The following is a 23,663-nucleotide window of genomic DNA, read 5'->3' on the forward strand; positions in this document are numbered from 1 at the left end:
TGAGAGGAGTGTGTGTTGAGGCGGTGTGGTGTGTTGAGGAGGTGTGTGTGTATTGAGGGTTAACATGGCAAGAGGTGTGTCACTATCCTCTCGATGCGATAGCATCGGGCCTTAATCTACTATAATAAATGCGCTAAGCAGCTTCCGGGTTGTAACAACTTCCGTCCAGTTGTAACTGGTGACGTCACAGCACACCTCTTGTCATGTTAACCCTCAACACACCACTCCTCAACACACACTCCTCTCACCTTTCACTATCTCCACTAATGTCCACTCGCAGGATTTCAGAATACTCAAGATGGCATGGCCACAAGAACATGTCGCCGGCGTGGACAACGTCGGGATCCAGGATGGCGCCGGCGGAAAAAGATGTCGGGGATCATGGAGCAGCGACGATAACAGTGTGAGTATGAGAGACGGAGTGAGAGAAAGGGTCGTATGTGGAGTGAAAGAGTGAGTGGATGTGAGTGGAGATGGTGAAAGGTGAGAGGAGTGTGTGTTGAGGAGGTGTGTGTGTATTGAGGGTTAACATGGCAAGAGGTGTGTCACTATCCTCTCGATGCGATAGCATCAGGCCTTAATCTAGTTTAATATATAAAGCTCAATGTGGGTGTGTAAGTATGTATGTATGTATGTATGTGTGTATGTATGTGTGTATGTGCGTATGTCCAGGATTGGCATCTGCACTGTCGCAGCTACAGCCACAAAATTTGGCACAGTCACGCATCTGGACCCCGAGAGCATAGGCTATGTTGTGAGGTGAAATTTTAACCCCGCATGTTCCAATTCACCAAACAATTTTGCCCCTAACTACATAATGGGGAAAAAGTGAAAGGAAAAGTGTTGGAGGCAAATTGACAGATGCCAGATGTGAACAAGGGGGACTTAAAGAATGTGAGCGATGGCGTGTATATACCGTACAGTTGCTAAGGTGGGGCCCTGACATGGGATACTCACCACACACGGGGATATGAACACACACACAAAATGCGCCACACATTACCATTTCACCACACATACACCAACCTCGCCACATAAAAGTTGAAACACAAAAGTCGCCACTCAAAACTCGCCATGCTGTCCCAGAGCTGTTTAAAAGATGAAAAATGAGCTGCGATTGGTTGCTATCAGCAACAGTTTTCTTTGTAAACAGTTGTGGTAACTGAAGTCTATTATTTTTATCATTTCTATGGTGTTATCGTTCTTCTGTAAAGCTGGAAATAACACACTTTATTACAGTGCCAACACAGATCACCCTCTGACACAGACTGCAGGGGGAGCCCAGTATCACACAGGATAGGATTAGATACACGGCTCAGCAGTCAGTATCACACAGGATAGGATTAGATACACAGCTCAGCAGTCAGTATCACACAGGAGAGGATTAGACACATGGCTCAGCAGGCAGTATCACACAGGATAGGATTAGATACACAGTTCAGCAGTCAGTATCTCACAGGATAGGATTAGATACACAGCTCAGCAGTCAGTATCACACAGGATAGGAATAGATACACGGCTCAGCAGACAGTATCACACAGGATAGGATTAGATACGCAGCTCAGCACACAGTATCACACAGAATAGTATTAGATACACAGCTCAGCAGACAGTATCACACAGAATAGGATTAGGTAGATGACTCAGGAGTAAGTATCACACAGGATAGGATTGGATGCACAGTTTTTATGTGCAATATAATCATTATAATTTGTTATAACTAACCACAGTTAGTTACTATGCCCAGGCAACGCCGGGCTCTTTAGCTAATATATATATTGTGGCATGGTGACTGGTCATGTGATTGATGGGCGGTATGTATCACAGAGGTGGGAGGCCTTGTGATGGAAGCCTGGGCATGTTTTGTTCAGCTGATCTACTTCTGAGAGTTTTTGCTATACATTGGGAGGCTTCCAGGTGACTTGGAGAGATGGGTGGGTCCAGTCACCTACATACCCACCCAAGGGGTATGTGCCTGAATACTCAAGATAAAGCCTGTATGTGATTGTGTAGGTTTAAGGACCTGTGGTGATGTCATGAACACCTGACCAATGCATGTGATGTTACCTCACCTGTGGATGTGGTTAAGGCTACCTAATGGAGCCTGTGTGTTTGAGCACATGTGGCAGTGCTGGCTAGGCTGAGCCCGAGGAAGGAGGCCTGTGAGACACCTCCGGAGTGGACGGTCTGAAACTGTGAGTGATGCTGACCAGGGTCAGTGAGAGACATTGTGGGATACCTCTGAGGATAAGAGGTATCTGGGAACCTGTGTGGCTGACAATCAACATGTAACAGACAGGGATCCGTGTTGTGCTGACTGGGGTCAGAAAAAGACTGTTCTTTGGCTATAGCACCTGCGTGCTGGATATGCCATAGCCTGTGTGCCTACAGGCCTGAGGGAACAAAGCCCTGTTTATGGACATTGTTATTTTGTTTTGCCGGATCTACAGGCTGTCTTACTCTGCATTTGTGCTGCTGGGGATATGGAGCAATAAACCCAGGTGAACCTTTAAGAAAAATTGAGTCCTCTTGTATGTTATATAGCTGCCAAGTAAGTACACCCCAACCCGCTAGTGATCGATACATCACAATATATATAAATTAGTGTATGTATGTATGTATGTGTTGGGCTATGAGCACATCCCCCATCTGTGGATATCGGGCCCTCAGACAATTCTCATGGAGTCGGTTTCTAACCATTTGTGCAGACACATGCACATTTGTGGCCTGCTGGAGGATATTTTACAGGGCTCTGGCAGTGCTCCTCCTGTTCCTCCTTGCACAAAGGCGGAGGTAGCGGTCCTGCTGTTGGGTCGTTGCCCTCCTACAGCCCCCTCCACATCTCCTGGTGTACTGACCTGTCTCCTGGTAGTGCCTCCAGCCTCTGGACACTACACTGACAGACACAGCAAACCTTGCCACAGCTTGCATTGATGTGCCATCCTGGATGAGCTTCACCACCAGAGCCACTTGTATGGCTTGTCGGGTCCATCTTAGGCTACCATGAGTGTGAAAGCACAACCAACATTCAAAAGTGACCAAAACATCAGCCAGAAATCTTTGGTACTGAGATGTGATCTGTGGTCTCCACCTGCAGAACCTCTCATTTATTGAGGGTGTCTTGATAATTGCCAATAATTTCAATCTGTTATTTATTCCATTTGCACAAAAGCATGTGAAATTGATTGTCAATCAGTGTTGCTTCCTAAGTGGACTGTTTGATTTCACAGAAGTTTGATTCACTTGGAGTTATATTCTGTTGTTTAAGTGTTCCCTTTATTTTTTTGAGCAGTGTATAGCTAATGTATCTATTTTATAGGTACATCTTTGCCTCTTTGATTATACACATGTGTGGAGTCCCTCTGCTGATTAGGAATGTTTATAATCATTTTGTGAACTGTTTTGTTTCATGTCTCTGAGGAAGAACCTGATGTAAGGTTCGAAACGCGTCAGGCGTGGGGGGTCTGTTTTCCCCTTTATGGTTTTATCATGAAATTATGTGAATAAAACTTATCGTGGATTTTATTAAGTCTCCAGTGCCAGATCTTCCTTCTCTCTTCATGTTTGCAACACATGGTGGTCAGCCATTTGATCCCTAGGCACGACCGGCTTATAGGACTATTTTGGTGAGCACAAATTTCCCTTTCCCCTTCCTAATTTTCTAAATATACTGACTAACTGTGCTCCCATCAAGCCGCACATTTGTTAACATGCAAGCCGGGACTAAAAATATTACAGCAACTTGCTTGTTAAGAAGAAAAAAAGCTGATGAATTATTTGGCATTTCCTCTGATAATGAGGATAAGATTACTATGGACATGCATTCACTTTTCTCTGAGTTGGAGAGAAAGATGACTTCTCACCTTAAAACCTGGTGGGACTCAGTGACCCTTGAGAAATACGTTAGTCATAAGATGATACCGCGAGGTTTGAGATTAAAAAAGGTACCGACTGTGATTTATAATGATACCTTTCTACAGAAGTGGAATGATATTTTGAGTGAATGCTCTTTGAAACTAATGTCTCTTATTGTGGAGGAAGAATCTGTCAAATTGACCAACATTGAAGCTTCCATCAAAGATTTGGAGTCTAAGTTGGATGTATTTTCTGATCATATGACATTTTCTAAGAGCTATGAACGATTACATGCTAATATTGATAATTTGGAAAGCGGCATTACCAAGTCCAAGAAAAATAAGTTCCTGCGTGATCGCAGGGACTATGACTCTAATATGGTTTATGCTTGGAAACAATTCACTCCGTATAAGCCTAGATCTATTCTCAAGAGGAATCAATCATTCCGTAGTAACAACGTCAGTTTTTCCTCATGTGAACAGTCTTTTAATTCACCTACTACTTCTGAGGGTTCAATGGACTCTAATCGGGTGTTACCTTTAACATCACATGCAAAAAACGATCAAAGAAAACAAGGCGAGGTGGACGTCGACGTAAGAAGAAAGCATCAATATGGTCTGCGGAATGTGAATCATTGGAGGAAATAAATGGTAACATTGCTGCGTCTGATGAGTTTACAGTTATAAACATTTCAGCTACCATACTGAGTGAAGCTCAGCTGAGCGTTTTGAAGAGAGGACTTTCCTTTTTCCTACATGTAGAGGGGATTTGTTTCAAACATTATGTGATGTCAATCGATTCGTGCGATTATTAACAGTTAAGAGACATTTCTTTACTCCTGATTCTGGTAATCAATTTTCTGATATATCATCCTTGAGTTCAAACAATGTTGATTTGTTGTCACTTGCTGCTCCTGTTAGAGATCAAATTTTGTTTGACATGTTGTCTAGTTTGGAGAACACAAATCAACATACAGCAGTACAATGTGACACAAATGTACAGATATCTAACCCCACTTTTTATCCCCTGATATCTAGAGTGCCCATTATGGATACTTTCCAGAGGGCAATAGAACGTGATGTTAAATCTCTGTTGGATTCAGATGTGCAGTCTTGTATGAATTTATCTGTAATTGAGCAGCATGCGCTTCATTTACTAAGTAAGAACCAACATATAGTAGTCCGCCAATCAGACAAAGGGGGGTCAGTGGTGATTCTAGACTCACTACTATATCGCAATGAAATTTTATCCATGTTATCTGATATTAATACATATCATCCTCTCAACAATGATCCTACAAGCTGTATTCAGCAGGGTTTATCTGTGATTTTGCAGGAGGGTCTTGCTTTGGGAGTATTGGACAAGCGCATGGCTGATTCTTTATATGTGGATAAACCAGTGTGTCCTGTATTTCACGCCTTACCCAAAATTCATAAAGGCGTGTTTCCTCCACCTTTCAGGCCCATAGTGGCCGGTATTGGAGGGGTTAATGAAAAACTCTCCGAGTGGATAGACAGAAAATTACAACCTTTGGTTTTGAGAACACCAGGTCACATTAGAGACACCAAACAGCTTCTGCAGGCACTTCAGGAGGTTGCATGGGGGCCTCACCACACATGGATAACATGTGATGTTGTTGCTCTATATTCATGTATACCTCATGATTTGGCATTATCTGCTGTTTCCACCATTTTGACTGAAGAAAGTAATTTCAGTTCTGATCTTAAAAAATTTATCATTATGGCGTTACAACATCTTTTGAACACCAATTTTTTCAAATTTGACACTAAGTACTATCTTCAGGTGTGTGGCTGCCCGATGGGGTCAAAATTCTCTCCTACTCTGGCCAACTTATATATGTCCTTTTGGGAGAACAAATATATATATACTATGGATAATCCCTATTTAGACAATGTATTGTGGTGGGGGAGATACATTGATGACGTGATCCTATTGTGGTTTGATCGTTGTGATGTATCTCCCTCTCCTGGCATGCTTAAGTTTTTTGAGTATATTGGGACTAATTCTTTGAATATTAAATTCACCCACGAAATACATGGCATTTGTGCTACATATCTGGATGTTAAAATTATGGGAGATGTCAAAACGGGGAATATAAATACTTCCCTATATAGAAAAGATACCAGTGGTAATGCCATATTGCATGTGGATAGTTGTCACCCGCCACATGTGATACGAAATTTACCGTTGGGTGAATTAATCCATGCCAAAAGATCATGCTCTAATGATGCTCTTTATGAATCGGAGCGTCGTAAAATTTGCACCAGGCTATCAAAAAGGGGTTATAAGAACTGGATGTTAAACAGGGCTATTAAGAAAGTGGATAACAAAACTAGGAGTAGTTTATTACAGAATGACATGGTACACACTAATCAAAATAAAAATATTCCCACTTTTTCTACCGCTTTCAGTTCAGATTACAAGGGTGTTATTAAAATCATAAATAAACATCTTCCCTTACTGCATCAAGATCCAGTCTTATCGCAGATATTGGCTGGTGGACATAGGTGTGTTCCAAAGAGAGCTAAAAATTTGAGTCATTTTTTGTCCCCCTCATTGTATTTGTCTGATTGCACTAAACCTACGTGGTTAAATTACTTGGGCAATTATAAGTGTGGTGAAAAATTGTGTGGTTTGTGCCGCTATATGGATATTACAGATAAATTTGTTAATTTTAGTACACAACAAACCTACAAAATCAAAACCTACATGAATTGTAACACCACACACTTAGTGTATATGGCAGAGTGCACATTGTGCAGTTTATATTACATTGGCTGTACCACACGCAGCCTGAAGAGGAGACTAAGTGAGCACATCACCGCTTCTAATCCAGAGTCTATGTCCAGTCGTAGGAATGTGTCTGGCTTGTCCAAACATTTCCTTGAAATACACAAGGGTAATTTATGCAGTCTTAAAGTTAAGGGAATAGAACGGGTATTGAAACCCCCCAGAGGGGGTGACTGGGAACATTTACTACACTGTCGGGAAGCCTTCTGGATACTTGCGCTTGATGCACGATATCCGCAAGGTCTAAATTATAGAAATGATCTTATGTATTTCTATTGAGTGCTGAGATTTTTGCTGTTTTTTATTTTTTTTATTTTTTTTTTTTTGGGGGGGGGGGGGGGTTTATTTATTTATTTATTTATTTATTTATTTTTCTGTTTGTCATTTGATAGTTGCTATGTATTTATGCATTTATACGTGTGTATTGCACATGTTTTTATTTATTCTATGTCTTGTCCATTGTTGTATTGGTCTTTTCCTTTTTTTTTTTTTTTCTTTCTTCTTGCAAGGGAGTGACTCCACCAGTGATTTGAGGGCTTAGTTGTCTGCCTCTTTGATTATACACATGTGTGGAGTCCCTCTGCTGATTAGGAATGTTTATAATCATTTTGTGAACTGTTTTGTTTCATGTCTCTGAGGAAGAACCTGGTGTAAGGTTCGAAACGCGTCAGGCGTGGGGGGTCTGTTTTCCCCTTTATGGTTTTATCATGAAATTATGTGAATAAAACTTATCGTGGATTTTATTAAGTCTCCAGTGCCGGATCTTCCTTCTCTCTTCATGTTTGCAACACATGGTGGTCAGCCATTTGATCCCTAGGCACGACCGGCTTATAGGACTATTTTGGTGAGCACAAATTTCCCTTTCCCCTTCCTAATTTTCTAAATAGGATTAGATACACAGCTCAGCAGTCAGTATCACACAGGAGAGGATTAGACACATGGCTCAGCAGGCAGTATCACACAGGATAGGATTAGATACACAGTTCAGCAGTCAGTATCTCACAGGATAGGATTAGATACACAGCTCAGCAGTCAGTATCACACAGGATAGGAATAGATACACGGCTCAGCAGACAGTATCACACAGGATAGGATTAGATACGCAGCTCAGCACACAGTATCACACAGAATAGTATTAGATACACAGCTCAGCAGACAGTATCACACAGAATAGGATTAGGTAGATGACTCAGGAGTAAGTATCACACAGGATAGGATTGGATGCACAGTTTTTATGTGCAATATAATCATTATAATTTGTTATAACTAACCACAGTTAGTTACTATGCCCAGGCAACGCCGGGCTCTTTAGCTAATATATATATTGTGGCATGGTGACTGGTCATGTGATTGATGGGCGGTATGTATCACAGAGGTGGGAGGCCTTGTGATGGAAGCCTGGGCATGTTTTGTTCAGCTGATCTACTTCTGAGAGTTTTTGCTATACATTGGGAGGCTTCCAGGTGACTTGGAGAGATGGGTGGGTCCAGTCACCTACATACCCACCCAAGGGGTATGTGCCTGAATACTCAAGATAAAGCCTGTATGTGATTGTGTAGGTTTAAGGACCTGTGGTGATGTCATGAACACCTGACCAATGCATGTGATGTTACCTCACCTGTGGATGTGGTTAAGGCTACCTAATGGAGCCTGTGTGTTTGAGCACATGTGGCAGTGCTGGCTAGGCTGAGCCCGAGGAAGGAGGCCTGTGAGACACCTCCGGAGTGGACGGTCTGAAACTGTGAGTGATGCTGACCAGGGTCAGTGAGAGACATTGTGGGATACCTCTGAGGATAAGAGGTATCTGGGAACCTGTGTGGCTGACAATCAACATGTAACAGACAGGGATCCGTGTTGTGCTGACTGGGGTCAGAAAAAGACTGTTCTTTGGCTATAGCACCTGCGTGCTGGATATGCCATAGCCTGTGTGCCTACAGGCCTGAGGGAACAAAGCCCTGTTTATGGACATTGTTATTTTGTTTTGCCGGATCTACAGGCTGTCTTACTCTGCATTTGTGCTGCTGGGGATATGGAGCAATAAACCCAGGTGAACCTTTAAGAAAAATTGAGTCCTCTTGTATGTTATATAGCTGCCAAGTAAGTACACCCCAACCCGCTAGTGATCGATACATCTCAATATATATAAATTAGTGTATGTATGTATGTATGTGTTGGGCTATGAGCACATCCCCCATCTGTGGATATCGGGCCCTCAGACAATTCTCATGGAGTCGGTTTCTAACCATTTGTGCAGACACATGCACATTTGTGGCCTGCTGGAGGATATTTTACAGGGCTCTGGCAGTGCTCCTCCTGTTCCTCCTTGCACAAAGGCGGAGGTAGCGGTCCTGCTGTTGGGTCGTTGCCCTCCTACAGCCCCCTCCACATCTCCTGGTGTACTGACCTGTCTCCTGGTAGTGCCTCCAGCCTCTGGACACTACACTGACAGACACAGCAAACCTTGCCACAGCTTGCATTGATGTGCCATCCTGGATGAGCTTCACCACCAGAGCCACTTGTATGGGTTGTCGGGTCCATCTTAGGCTACCATGAGTGTGAAAGCACAACCAACATTCAAAAGTGACCAAAACATCAGCCAGAAATCTTTGGTACTGAGATGTGATCTGTGGTCTCCACCTGCAGAACCTCTCATTTATTGAGGGTGTCTTGATAATTGCCAATAATTTCAATCTGTTGTTTATTCCATTTGCACAAAAGCATGTGAAATTGATTGTCAATCAGTGTTGCTTCCTAAGTGGACTGTTTGATTTCACAGAAGTTTGATTCACTTGGAGTTATATTCTGTTGTTTAAGTGTTCCCTTTATTTTTTTGAGCAGAGTATAGCTAATGTATCTATTTTATAGGTACATCTTCTTGACCACAATAGGTTACACTGCCTGTGTTGCCAATAGCAATCAATCACTAAGCATCTTTCATTTCACCAGAGCTGTTTAAAAGCTGAAAGCTGAGCTTTGATTGGTTGCTATGAGCAACAGTTTTCCTTGTAGACAGTTGTGGTAACTGAGGACTATTATTCTTATTATTTCTATGGTATTATTGTCCTTCTGTAAAGCTGGAAATAACACAATTTATTACCATGCTGACACAGACCACCCTCTGACACAGACTGCAGGGGGAGCCCAGAATCAGGAACGAACTTCTCTTTGTCTGGCATGAGGCATCTCATTAATCCAAAATGTTGGCCTACTGAAATGTATGTTCAGTAAATGCACTCAATACAGTACTTTGTCTGTGCTCTTTTTGCATCAATGATTGCATTAATGCGGCGTGACATGGAGGCAGCCTTCAGCTTATCTGAAGACAATGGGTCTAGTGTCTCTTGTCTTCCTTTTGACAATACCCCATAGATTCTCTATGGCGTTAAGGTCAGGTGAGTTTGCTGGCCAATCAAGCACAGTCATACTGTTTTGGCAGTGTGGACTGGTGCCAAGTCCTGCTGGAGAATGAAATTTCCATCTCCAAAAAGCTTGTCGGCAGAGGGAAGTATGAAGTGCTCTAAAATTTCCTGGTAGAATGCTGTGCTGACTTTGGTCTTGATAAAACACAGTGGAACCTGTTGGCAATGGCTTATTCAGGATACTCTCCAAGCATGTGACAACAGAGCTTCTTTATTGAGGAACAAACAGGAACAATATATGATAAGCTTAATAGATCAGGAATAAATCATTTATGTGTCTCTATCTGTGCGGCATCTACAGCAGGCTTCTTCTGCAGCCTTGCAGCGCTGGGGTCCTGGGTTCAAATCCCCCCAAGGACAACATCTGCAAGGAATTTGTATGTTCTCCCTGTGTTTGCGTGGGTTTCCTCCATGTAATCCGGTTTCCTTCCACATTCCAAAAACATACTGATAGGGAATTTAGATTGTGAGCCCCATTGGGGACAGTGCCAATAATGTTTGTGAAGCGCTGTGGAATTAATGGCGCTATATAAATAAGTAAAATAATTAAAATAAATAAGTTGCTTGACACAAGGAAGGCAATACTTGTAGCCCATATCCTGGACACATCTGTGTGTGGTGGCTCTTGAAGCAATGACTACAGCAGCATCCTCTCCAAATTTTTGAATGGCCTTTCATTAGCAATCCTTTCAAGGCCGCGGTTATCCTGGTTGCTTGTGCATCTTTTTCTACCACACTTATTCCTTCCACTGAACTTTCCATTAATATGTTTGGATACAGCACTCTGTGATCAACCAGCTTCTTTAGCAATGACCTTTAGTGGCTTGCTTTCCTTGTGGAGTGTGTCAGTGACTGCCATCTGGACATTTTTCAAGTCAGCAATATTCCCCATGATTGTGGAGCCTACTGAAACAGACTAAGAAACCTTTATGAACGCTTAGAAAGCCTTTGCAGGTACTTTTTCTTAATTATTCTAATTTACTGAGATAATGACTTTTGTATTTTTATTGGCTCTAAGCCATAATCATCAACATTAACAGAAATAAACACTTAAAATAGATCACTCTGTTTATAATGACTCTATATAATATATGCATTCCACTTTTTTTTTATTGAAGATCTGAAATAAATTAACATTTTGATGATATTCTAATTTTGCGAGAAGCACCTATATAATACTGATGGATTTACTCACACAGGCCAAATTGTTAATCCCAAAACACAGAAAGTTCTTTAGTCAGAAAATTAATAAACAAGAGAAATCAGCAATACTTTATGAAGGGAACAGTAGAACTTCTATATTGTTCTACTCAAGGTCATTGCAATTACAGTAATTAACTGTCATAGTTGTCCATTTGGACAACTCTTCTTCTGCAAACTGCTCCAGGTCTCTCATATTTGAAGAGTCCTTCTCCCAACAGCAATTTTAAGATCTCTTCACAGGTATTTAATGAGATTTATATCTGGACTCATTGCGTGCCACTTCAGAAATCTAAAGTGCTTTGTTTCCATCCATTTATGGGTGCTTCTTGAAGTATGTTTGGGGTCATTGTCTTGCTGGAAGACCCATAACCTAGAACGTAAACTCACCTTTCTGACACTAGGTACTACATTGTGACCAAAAATACTTTGGTAATCTTCAGTTTTCATGATGGCTTGTACATAGTTAAGGCACCCAAAACAACCGCTAAAAATCTTTGACCCTCCACCTTATTTGACTGTAGGTACTGTGTTTTTTGTAGGCCTCATTCTATTTTCAGGAAACAGTAGAATGATGTGATTTACTAAAAAGCTTTATCTTGGTCTCATCTGTCCACAATATGCTTTCCCAGAAGGATTTTGGTTTACTCACATACATTTTGACAAACTGTATGTATCTCTGTCATCAGTGGGGTCCTCCTTGATCTTCTGCCATGGCATTTCATTCAAATGTTGACTGAAGGTTTTGTGCTGACACTGATGCACCCTGAGCCTGCAGGACAGCTTGAATTTCTGTGGAATTTGATTTGGTCTGCTTATCCACCATCCAAACTATCTGGCATTGCAATCTTTCATGATTTTTCTCTGCTTTCCATGTCCAGGGAGATTTGCTACAGTTCCATGGGTTGTAAACTTCTTGATTATGTTGCACTCAGTGGACAAAGAAACTTAAAGATCTTTGCCGATGGACTTGTAGCCTTCAAATTGTTTATATTTTTCATCAACTTTGGTCCTCAAGTCCTCAGACAGTTATTTTCTCCTCTTTCTGTTCTCCATGCCTAGTGTGGCACACACAGACACACAATGCAAAGATTGAGTAAACTTCTCCCCTTTTTTCTGGTTTCAGCTGTGATTTTAATATTGGCCACATCTTTCACTTGCCACAGCTGAGTTTGAAAAAGCAATTTATGTTTGAAACAAAGTTTTTTACCCTCAATTTTGGAAAGGTGACAAGAATTTTGGCCTGCCCAGTTTTTGGGGTTTTGTATAAAATTTTGTCAAATTTGCTTTTTTTTTCGCCATGTACTTTATATGTTGTACCAATATACATAAAGGAAATAAACATGTGTATAACAAAACATATGTAATTGCAATAATTTTCTGCAACAATTTCAAGGATGCCAACACTTTTGGTCATGATTGGTTTTTCAATGAAAAGAACTATAAAAGAAAATTAGCTAGAATTGAATGAAATGCTTTTCTCAATATCAATACTACTTCATTAAATGTATTATTAATGGCCAGCGCTATGGCTCAGTGGTTAGCACTTGCAGCCTTGCAGAGTTGGGTCCTGGATTCAAATCCCATCAAGAACAAGATCTGCAAGTATTTTGTATGTTGTCCATGTGTTTGCGTGGATGTTCTCTGGGTTCTCCAGTTTCTTTCTATACTCCAAAGACATACTGATAGGTAATATAGATTTTGAGCCTCAATGGCAACAGAGATAATGCGGTATGTAAAGTGTTGTGGAATATGATGATGGTATATAAGTGAGTAAATAAAATAAATACATTAAATCAAACATTATCATTGAGGTTGGTAGAGATGAGCACATTTATTCCCATATAATTTAATTTTCAAATTTTACGAAAAAAAATGTATTCTCTGGAATAAGGATTTTTTTTAAATTTGCCTGATAAAAATTTAGCAAACTAGTAGCCAACTAGTTGTCATTTTGATAAATTGTAGAGGACTACCAAAAGGTTAAAAATAATTAATACTCACCTCACCGTTCACTAATAATGCAGCCTCAGCACCCCACCATCTGGTGCTCTGCATCTTTCCTGTTTACCTTTTCCCTTGCATGCGTCTTTGACCTGCTTCACTCTAGACCATAGCTTTAATGTGACTAGGCCTCTGATGTCCCTGAGCTCGCATATCAGTGGCGCAAAGGGATGTCAAAAGCCAAGTTGCGCTAGAAGCTATGGCCCAGAGGGAAGCAAGCTAAAGTAGATGAACATGATGTGGGAAGGTGAAAAGAAGAATTACAGAGGACTGGACAATGAACTGTGGGGGCAGAGAGATAGGTTGATAGTGAGGTGAGTATTAATTTTTTTTACACCCTAAGTATGTTATGCTCTGGGGGGTCTGAAAATATTCAATTCAATTTGCATCAAAATTATTTGATGCCAATTTCCCTGATAAATTTGAGATATTTGCCAAATTTCTGCAGAGTCAATCATCTATAGTGTTTGGAATTGATCAGACAATTTCGCAAACAAGTGTAAAAATGTTACCAATAGAACAAACAAGTGGCGAAATAACAGCACAAGTGCCAATAATAACTAAACCTATGGATTGTGTTCTCGGTAACAAACAGAATTGGTCCTTGCAGAAATCCCTGATGTACTCTAACTCATAGAGGATGTATGTTAGAAACTGAAGCTGCAAATACATTTTCTAATAAAATTGTAGCTAGAGGGGTAGGGTCATAATAAGGATAAGGCAATGTCTTTTCGTGTCAAGGTACAAAATAAAAATGCTCATCAGTACAGAAAAGAATAAACTGATCTTAAAGAATTATCACTAAGTGCCATTCACTGCAGTTACCCAACTGCATAAATGGTACTTTGTTGTTTAAAAAAATCAAAACGGGTAAAGTTTGGAAGAGGCAAAAAATAATATCATAAAGACTAGCGCTTTCTTTTTGTGGTCAGTTATTTGGCTGTAATCCTTAGGACTGCATAGGACTTATATAATATATATGGGTATTTATTATTTATCATTAAATGAGATTACTATTATAGGTATGACTTATGGAATATATCAAAGAGTTATTCAACTGATAAAATAAAACATTTATAGAGGGTATACACAATTTAGAAACTTTACCTATTAGCCTATATATAGAGTCACTGCAAAGAACATTCCTCACTCTGCAGCATGTCCCATCATTACATCGGCAGTCCATTGATTACAGTTTATAAGGTGTATTCATTCATTTCCACTGCTGAGAAATTAGACATCTATTGCTGGTTCACCTATAATTTACAGCTGATCACTAAAGTTTCTAGCAGAGAGATAGTCAGCAGGATTACTCAGAAATGCCTGCAAAAGTACGGAGCAATATTGAGCAATGTAGCTGTGAATCCAGCTCTGGGATGAGAAATGTAGCAGCATCATCAGTGTGAGTGTGACTCTGTACCTCTCTCTTTTTAAGTTGCTTCTCATTCTCCTGCTCCTTTCTACTCTTCTCCCCATTCCATAGAATTCAAAAGACATTTGTAATTTAACATCTCATCAAATCGGCAGTCTGTTTTTTTTCTTGACAAAATCGATTTTAGCTGTGTTTGATGGGTTCAGGTAGCAGGCATGCGGCTGGAGAAGAAGTTGCTGAAAAGTGGTGTAAGAAGAACATTTCTCTGATATGATATAATACAAAGTCTCTTATATTAATTTACTAATTAATGTATGTAAAGTTTTCTGACATTACTGTGACCATTTAAATTCTGCATAAAAAAAATGTTTCTCAGATAATCTCAATATATGGACATTAATAAATGGAATTTTAACAAGGAAATTGTAAAAAGTGAGTAGAAACAGTCATCCATAAGGTACTGTCACACTAAGCGATATCGCTAGCAATATCGCTATAACTTGTGACGTTATAGCGATATTGCTAGCGATATCGCTGTGTCTGATACTTACCAGCGACCCGCTCCCCCGCTGGTTATCGCTGATCACGTGAGAACGTCCAGGACTGTTTCTCGTCGTCAGCTTCCTGCGGCGCTTCCTGCGGCGCTTCCCGCTGTGACGACGAGCGACGCGTGGAGACGGACGGGAGGACGCAGGATCGCCTAGTGGGACAGGTAAGTAGCGACCCCCGTCCCCAGCGATGTCGCTGGTGAGATCTGCCTGTGTGGCAGCTCACTAGCGACCACTTAGCGATGTACCAGCGATCCTGACCGCGTCATATCGCTGGTCGGGATCGCTGGTACATCGCTAAGTGTGACAGTACCTATACTCTTACTCCTTAATTTAATCAGTCAGTATACGTCTCAAAATTGCTCAATCTCCCCAGATGAGGCCAAACTCATAGCATAGATTTAGTAGGTTGGCATGTTGTTGGCAGAGGAATTCTATTGGAACAAATGAATAAGCAAATCTTCATTAACACTATAGTCCGGAAGTGGAATCTGTAGTTTGATAGTGGCAGAGGAAGTAAGCCGCTTTGAGAAAAACACTGACACAGGAACATAAGTACTGGAGTAAGCAGTACCTTCTCTACTAACAGATATTGTGGCGTGATAAGTAATGCGAGAACTGATTACCGCCTTAAAGAAAACCTGTCATCAGGTTTTGCCCATCTAAGGTACCGCCAGTACCTACAGTATAAGCCCTCTGTTACCGCTTACTAGAATGCTGTATACATGTCTCCAATCTCTGCAAGGCACAATAAATAGCTTGTATCATACTTACAGATGGCAGGGTCCTATATGATGGGTGTCCCTGGTCTTGATCCAGCGCCTCCTCTCTTCTTGCAATGGCCTTCCTCCAGTGAATGCTTTGCATGGATGATTCGTATTACATCACCTACACAGCATCCTCCATCACGCTGCTGCAGCGGCACAATTCTTTTTGCCTTGCTGAGGGCAGAGCAAAGCACTGTAGAGAAGCAATCCTGCGCAGGAGCACGATGGAGGGCACTGTGTGGATGACATAGGATGCTCATTATGAGATCAAGTTGACCTACGTCATATAGTCGTTGGGTAACATTATGATGTTTCCAGGCCTAGTCAGAATAGAGGGGCCAAGGATGTAGGGACATGGAAAGAGAGGATACCTGAAGACGGGTCTAAAGTTAAAAGGGATGGCATGGCTGGGCAGATGATGACCGGGGCCAAGTGAGCATATTTTTTATCTCATTTTAACATATTCTCGCAAATGGCGAAGTGAATCACCCAAAGTTTGCATTTGCTTAAATCCATAAGTTTCTAAACAAGTTTGATTAATTTAGAGTTACTGTAATTTGCTAATCTCTAGTTGCTTATGTTAAATACATGTAGTATTTACTAAAAAAAAAAAAAGCCTCAATTTGACACGTATTATAAATGTCCCAACAGACTGATTCAAGCCCTTACTAAATGTGTAGAGGAAGCATTCTCTGTCTTTTCATGTGTATTGTTTGCAACATGAATGTTTCTTGTTTCTTGACCTAATTATTTACCCTGTTAACACAATCTCCATAGCTGCAAGACAGTCTTCACTCCAAATGTCACATAGGGTTAGCCGTCACTTTTCCAGAACACTTGAGATAGGTTCATGTGCAGTCAGGCTGTGAATAATCTGAGAATCCTAAGTGTGATAGAATGTTTGTATTATTAATATCAGATATCTCAGTGATACATTTATTCCAGCTTTTATTCAAGCTAAACAGCTTGTTTGAAGATCAAGCATCCCATGGTTTTATCTGGGGCCCCAGAGATCTCCGAATGCACGGAAAATTCACAGACTAAAGCAAAATGTCTTTTTATATTCCAAATGTAGAATAACTGTAGAGAAGGGCAGCTACTTAACAATCACTGTTGTGAATCCTAGACTTATTTTACTAAAGTGCTTGACAATGGCAACATCAGAAACTCTGATATAAACATCTATGCTGATTATATATATTTACCAGCAATACAATCATAAGATAGAGTGTCTGGTAACCCACTTGTGATAACATCATTGTCTAGAAATTCCTCAAAGTTGTATCCAGCGACTGATTGCAGAAGAAGCAAACGGAAATCCTCTTAGGGCACATACTCACATGCAAGAATACCCGGCACTGCCGCCGGCACTTGGGACCGGAGCGCTCAGCTGCATGTATTTCTATGCAGCTGAAAGCTCCGATTGGAGTGCCGGCGGCAGTGCCAGGTATTGACGTGAGAGACTCGTCCAAGTTTCTCGCATGTGAGTATGAGCCCTTACAGTTTATTCCACAGCCGCTCCCACAAACTTTAGCATTTATTATACTTGGAAGGTGTTTAAGAATTATTACAGTGCCATAAAAATGAATCAATTTTTTTAATATATTTTTACAAATAAGTCACTTGATTTATGAAAACAAAATTATTCATCGGAAGAAGGAAAATAATGAAAAGACAATGAAATCTTCAGTGAAGGGAAATTACTTAGGTTTAACAACTTATTTCTCCATTTATAAAAACAGACAATGAAAATGTAACATTTCACCTTTGTCCGTGTATGGCCCTAGCTTTTCTACACTGGGAGACAGTAACAGAATTGTTTTTCTTCTCATTCATATTAATTTGAAATTCTATGAATTTTCAACATCTTTTATGACTAGTGATGAGCGAACCTGAGGATGTTTAAGGTCGCTGAGCTCACCGACTATACAGTGAAAAGTTTGCTTTGAGGCCGAACTTGACCTTGAATTTGACCCCAGAACCAAACCCAGTAGAAGTCAATGGGGACCCAAACTACAGTGTTTTAAAATGGCTGTAAAATGGTTATAGTCAGGGTTAGGGGGCTACAAAAGGAAGCTAAATGGAAGAAGAGCAGGACAATTGTCCTGCAAACAAATGTGGATAGGGAAATGACTTAAAGGGGTTTTGTCACCATAGCAATCATGGTAAAATAGGAAGTAAATAAATAATGTAAAAATAGTAACAGTGCCTGCACAGAGATTTAGGCTTTCTACCGCCAATCCCGTTAAAAATTTCACCCATGGGGTGGAGTACCCCCACAGAAGCAGCTTAAAATTTCACCCAGAGCATGGGGCACAGTACACCGACATTAGCAGCTTACAGATTTCATCCACAGAGCATTTTTGCACATTTATTTCACAGAAGCTGATAACTGATTTCACCCACAGAGAATGCTTTCACAGATCACTGAGAAATCTGATTACCGTATTTTCCGGCATATAAGATGACTGGGCGTATAAGACGACCCCCCCAACTTTTCCAGTTAAAATTTAAAATCTTCTTAAAAGTCGGGGGTCTTCTTATACGCCAGGTGTCATCTTATACGCCGGGTGCGGACCAATCTGCAAATGGTGGGGGGAATAGTCCCAATGACGAAGGGAGGGGTGTCTCACTGAGAAGGCTGCCTCATTCGCGGCAGCAGTGCTATCTGCGGTCTCTGTGCTGGGGGGCAGCGGCTCCTCTTTCAGCAGTGTGGTGGCTCTGTGCTGGGGTCGTCGTCGTCGTCGGCTCCTCTTTGTGCATCGTGGGGGCTCTGTGCTGGGGGCGGCGGCGACGGCTCTTTGTCCAGCGTCGGGGCTCCACCGGCATTTCCTCAAAGCCCGGAGGCCCGGACAGCTCTATTGCTGCGATACGGTGGCCTCCAGGAAAGTGGCCGCTGGGGCCCTCACATGCGTCTCCCGAGATCTTGGGATGAGATCTGAATCTGAACATGCGCCGCCCCGTGGCCATTTTCCCGGAGGCCATCGCATCGCAGCAAAGGAGCTGCTCGGGCCTCCGGGCTTTGGGGAAATGCCGGCCACCCACCAGCACAGAGCCACTCCTCCCCACCATATGATGATTGGTCTGCACCTGGCGTATGAGATGACCTCCGGCGTATAAGACGACCCCCGGCGTACAAGACGATCCCTGACTTTTAAGAAGATTTTCAGGGGTTAAAAGGGGTTATACGCCAGAAAATACAGTAATAATGACACACCCAGACAAAGGAGCACTGTACCTCCACAGCTCCAAAATATCTGCTCCAGTAGCATATGTTACAAATGACGCATATGAAAAGCTGTTAGTATAATCTCAGATCGAGCTGGTGGACTGCAGCGAGGCTTGCTATTGTCAGTCCAGTTAAAAATTTCACCCACAGAGCATGGAGCAGAGTATCCCTACAAAAGCAGCTGACAAATATCATCCAAAGAGCCAAATGTTTATCTTCAGTAACGTAGAGTAGAGCAGCCGCAAAAAAAAAGCTAGTACTCTAATTCTTGGTATAGCTGGTGGTCCACCACAAGACTTACTACGGCCAATCCAAGCCCATTTGCCTTAGGGTGCCTCCCCACTGCTGTTGCCTTAGGGCCCCAGGGGCCTATGGAATGTCCCTTGAAAAAATTAGTGTTCAAAGCAGGCAACCAAGCTTGAATACTTCAGCTAGGGATATTGGAATTGTACTTCTTTTCTATTTTGTTGTTTGTTCCAGCTGGGTCCATGATTAAGATGGGACCTGGTAGAACACAAAGTGAAGGAACTATAGACACTCTCAGCCATCCAAACTCAAACCACCCACAGGAAGGAATGCAGAGTTCACATGGGTTCTATTCTGGAAAGGCAATTTGAAAAACTTGAGCCACATCCAAGGAAGGCAGCAGTCAAGCAAAATAACCACTTCTCAACTGAATCAGCAGTTGATATTGTGAGACACAATAGCCATCATGACAACTTAGATGCTCTGTAATTGGAATGATTAGCTAAATCCTTTAATGTGCAGTATGTCCAGCCACTATGGTAGATTAAAATTATTTTTAAGCACACTACTCGTACAAACATGTCTGCAGCGTACACAGATGCTTTTGATTACAGTACTTCCATAGAAGCTAATAACAAATTTCATCCACAGAGAATGTTTCCACATTTCCACGAGAAAGCTCATTAAAAATTTCACACCCAGAAAATTTGGCACCGTACCCCCCACAGGCAGGGTTTCAAAGTACCCAAAGCCTGATTTCGTCTTCCTGACCAGGACAATTTTTACAATTGTGACCAGAGTCACTTTATGAGGTCATAACTCTGAAACGCTTCAATCGATCTCACTGATTCTGAGATTATTTTCTCATTACATATTGTACTTCATGATAGTGGTAAAAATTCTTTTATATGACTTGCGTTTATTTGTAAAAAAAAAAAACAGAAATTTGGTGAAAATGTAGAAACTTCAGAAATGTTCAAACTTTTAATTTTTATGCCCTTAAATGAGAGTCATATCACACAGAATAGTTAATAAATAACATTTCCCACATGTCTACTTTACATCAGAACAAATTTTGAAACATAATTTTTTTAATGACTTTGTAAGATTTAAACGTTGACCAACGATATCTCATTTTTACAATAAAATTTGCTAAATAATTTTTTAGGGACCACCTGACATTTGAAGTAACTTTGAGGGGCCTATATGGCCAAAAGTGACAACATTCTAAAAAATGCACCTCTCAAGGTATTCAAAAGCACAGTCAAGAAGTCTATTAACCCTTTAGGTGCTTCCCAGGAATTTTTGGTATGTGGAAGAAACAAAATAAACATTTGCCTTTCTTTCACAAAAAATTTCCTTTAACCCCTTCACGACCCAGCCTGTTCACCTTTCTGACCCGGCCAATTTTTACAATTCTGACCACTGTCCCTTTATGAGGTAATAACTCTGGAACGCCTCAATGGATCCCACTGATTCTGAGATTGCTTTCTCATGACATATTGTACTGTACTTTATGATTGCAGTGAAATTTCTTCGATATGACTTGCGTTTAATAGTGAAAAAAATGGAAATTTGGCGAAAATGTTGAAAATTTTGCCATTTTCCAACTTTTAATTTTTATGCCCTTAAATCAGAGTCATATCATACAAAATAGTTAATAAATAATATTTCCCACATGTCTACTTTACATCAGCACAATTTTGATTTGGAACCAAATTTTTTTTTTTAGTTAGGAAGTTACAGTTGTGGCGAAAAGTATTAAAACCCCTGCAATTCTGTCAGGGGTTTTTCATTTAAATTTTCATTTAAATGTGTTTTTCATTTAAGACAAATTAAATGAAGATAATAATACCAAAGAATTTGTGTTTGCAATCATTTTCAGGAAGAAACTGTGTATTATCTGACAGAATTGCAGGGGTGTCAATACTTTTGGCCACAACTGTATAAGGATTAAAAATTGACCAGCGATTTCTCATTTTTTCAACAAATTTTTCAAAACCATTTTTTTAGAGACCACATCACATTTGAAGTGACTTTGAGGGGTCTATATGATAGAAAATACCCAAATGTGACATCATTCTATAAACTGCACCTCTCAAGGTACTCAAAAACACATTCAAGAAGATTATTAAGTCTTCAGGTGCTTCACAGGACTTTTTGGAATGTTTTAAAGAAATGAGCATTTAACTTTTTTCACAAAAAATTTACTTCAGATTCAATTTGTTTTATTTTACCAAGGGTAACTGGAGAAATTAGACCCCAAAAGTTGTCCTGAGTACGCTGATACCCCACATATGCAGGTAAATCACTGTTTTGGCGCATGGCAGAGCTCAGAAGGCAAGGAGGCCATTTGACTTTTCAAAGAAATATTTGCTGGAATTGAGATCGGACGCCATGTCGCGTATGGAGAGCCCCTGATGTGCCCAAACAGTGGAAAGCCCCCACAAGTGACCCCATTTTTGGAAAGTAGACCTCCTAGGGAACTTATCTAGATGTGTGGTGAGCACTTTGAACCCCCAAGTGCTTCACAGATGTTTATAATGTAGAGCCTTAAAAATAAAAAATCTGATTTTTTTCACAAAACTTATCTTTTTGCCCCCAAATCTTTATTTTCCCAAGGATAACAGGAGAAATTGGACCTCAAAAGTTGTTGTGCAATTTGTCCTGAATATGCTGATACCCCCATATGTGGGGGTAAACCATTGTTTGGGTGCATGGAAGAGCTCGGAAAGGGAAGGAGCACCGTTTGACTTTTCCAATGCAGAATTGGCTGAGAGCATGTTTCGGAAAATCTCCTTCGTCAGGGGGAAGGAGAAGGAGATTTTCCGAAACGCGCGTCGGGGCGCGTTCTTTTGGCACACCGCTCTCACCACTATCTGCCCTATTGCCTTTCAGGTAACACATTATATTGCATTGCGCTGTATATCTCATTGTATAGGCGTTGCATTGGGGTATGTCTTATTAGTTTATCTGTCCCATCATTGCCTGGTCAATTGCCTTGTGGGCAGCGCACTGCGCTGTATTGTGCTGGACTATCTGGGCCGGTTCCTCTTTCCCCCGTTTTTTTTAACAGGCGCCTCATTACCCTTTGCGCTTTTTTGTGCTGGGTCTGTGTTTGATTCGGCCCATTTTAATTGTGCAGCGTTGTCCAGCGTGTGTGCTGTCTGATTCCTGGCTCTGGCCCATTTCTACTACATAGCGCTTTGTATGGCTTTTTTCAGTGACCGTTTGCATAGCTATTATATGGTGCACATTTATTATTCATTTTATTAGTGCACCATTACTTCAAGAACATTGGATGTATCTCTATATTCAGCTTATTTTTTACAGCGCTATTTCGATTATTTTTTAGCATCTTTTGTGTTAGTTCAGCAAAGAGCTTTGTTGTTATTATTTTTTGCTTTTACTATCACTGTTTTCACTTTTGGTATATACATATAGATACATATCTTTTTCACAGCATTTTTTGTATTATTTACCAACATTGGTCTATATATACACATATATTTAATTTTCATGATTTTTATTCTTTATTGTCATTATCATCACTTCACTATTCATTGCACTTATTATATATGTCTTTTTGCTGTTCTACATGGGGAACATTACATATGCTTTATCTGAACTATTTCTGCTGTTCAGTGGTGATACCATTAGAAGTATAGATACTTGTCGATTAATTCAATGAGCGGTTTTTCTTGCCTTTTTTTATATATATATATATATATATATTTTTATTGCCGTTGTTGTTGTCTGGCCAAATTTACAATAAAGGCTTATTTTATCATGCACATTTTATTTTTGTTTTCTTATATATTTTTATTATTCTGATTCTCTCTTTTACATCACTAGTTTGTTTTGTTCTTTTTTAGTACTTCTACAGGCAGGTCGGGAAGTGGTTAAACCTTTTTTGTTTTACTTTTGCAAGGGTAACAGGAGAAAATGGACCATAAAATAAGTTATGCAATTTTTCCTGAGCATGCTGATACCCCATATGTGGGAGAAATCTACAGTTTGGACACATGTCATGGCTCTGAAGGGACATAATTAGCGTACACTTAGTCATGTTTTGAGAGCCCCTGATGTGCCTAAATAGTGGAAACCCCTAACAAGTGACACCATTTTGGAAACTAGACCCCTTAGGGAACTTATCTAGATGTATATTGAGCACCCTGAACCCACAGGTGCTTCACAGAAGTTTATAATGTA

This window comes from Dendrobates tinctorius, unplaced genomic scaffold, assembly GCF_039654945.1.
Source record: "Dendrobates tinctorius isolate UK_male_01 unplaced genomic scaffold, ASM3965494v1 ptg000030l, whole genome shotgun sequence".
Lineage (NCBI taxonomy): Eukaryota > Metazoa > Chordata > Amphibia > Anura > Dendrobatidae > Dendrobates > Dendrobates tinctorius.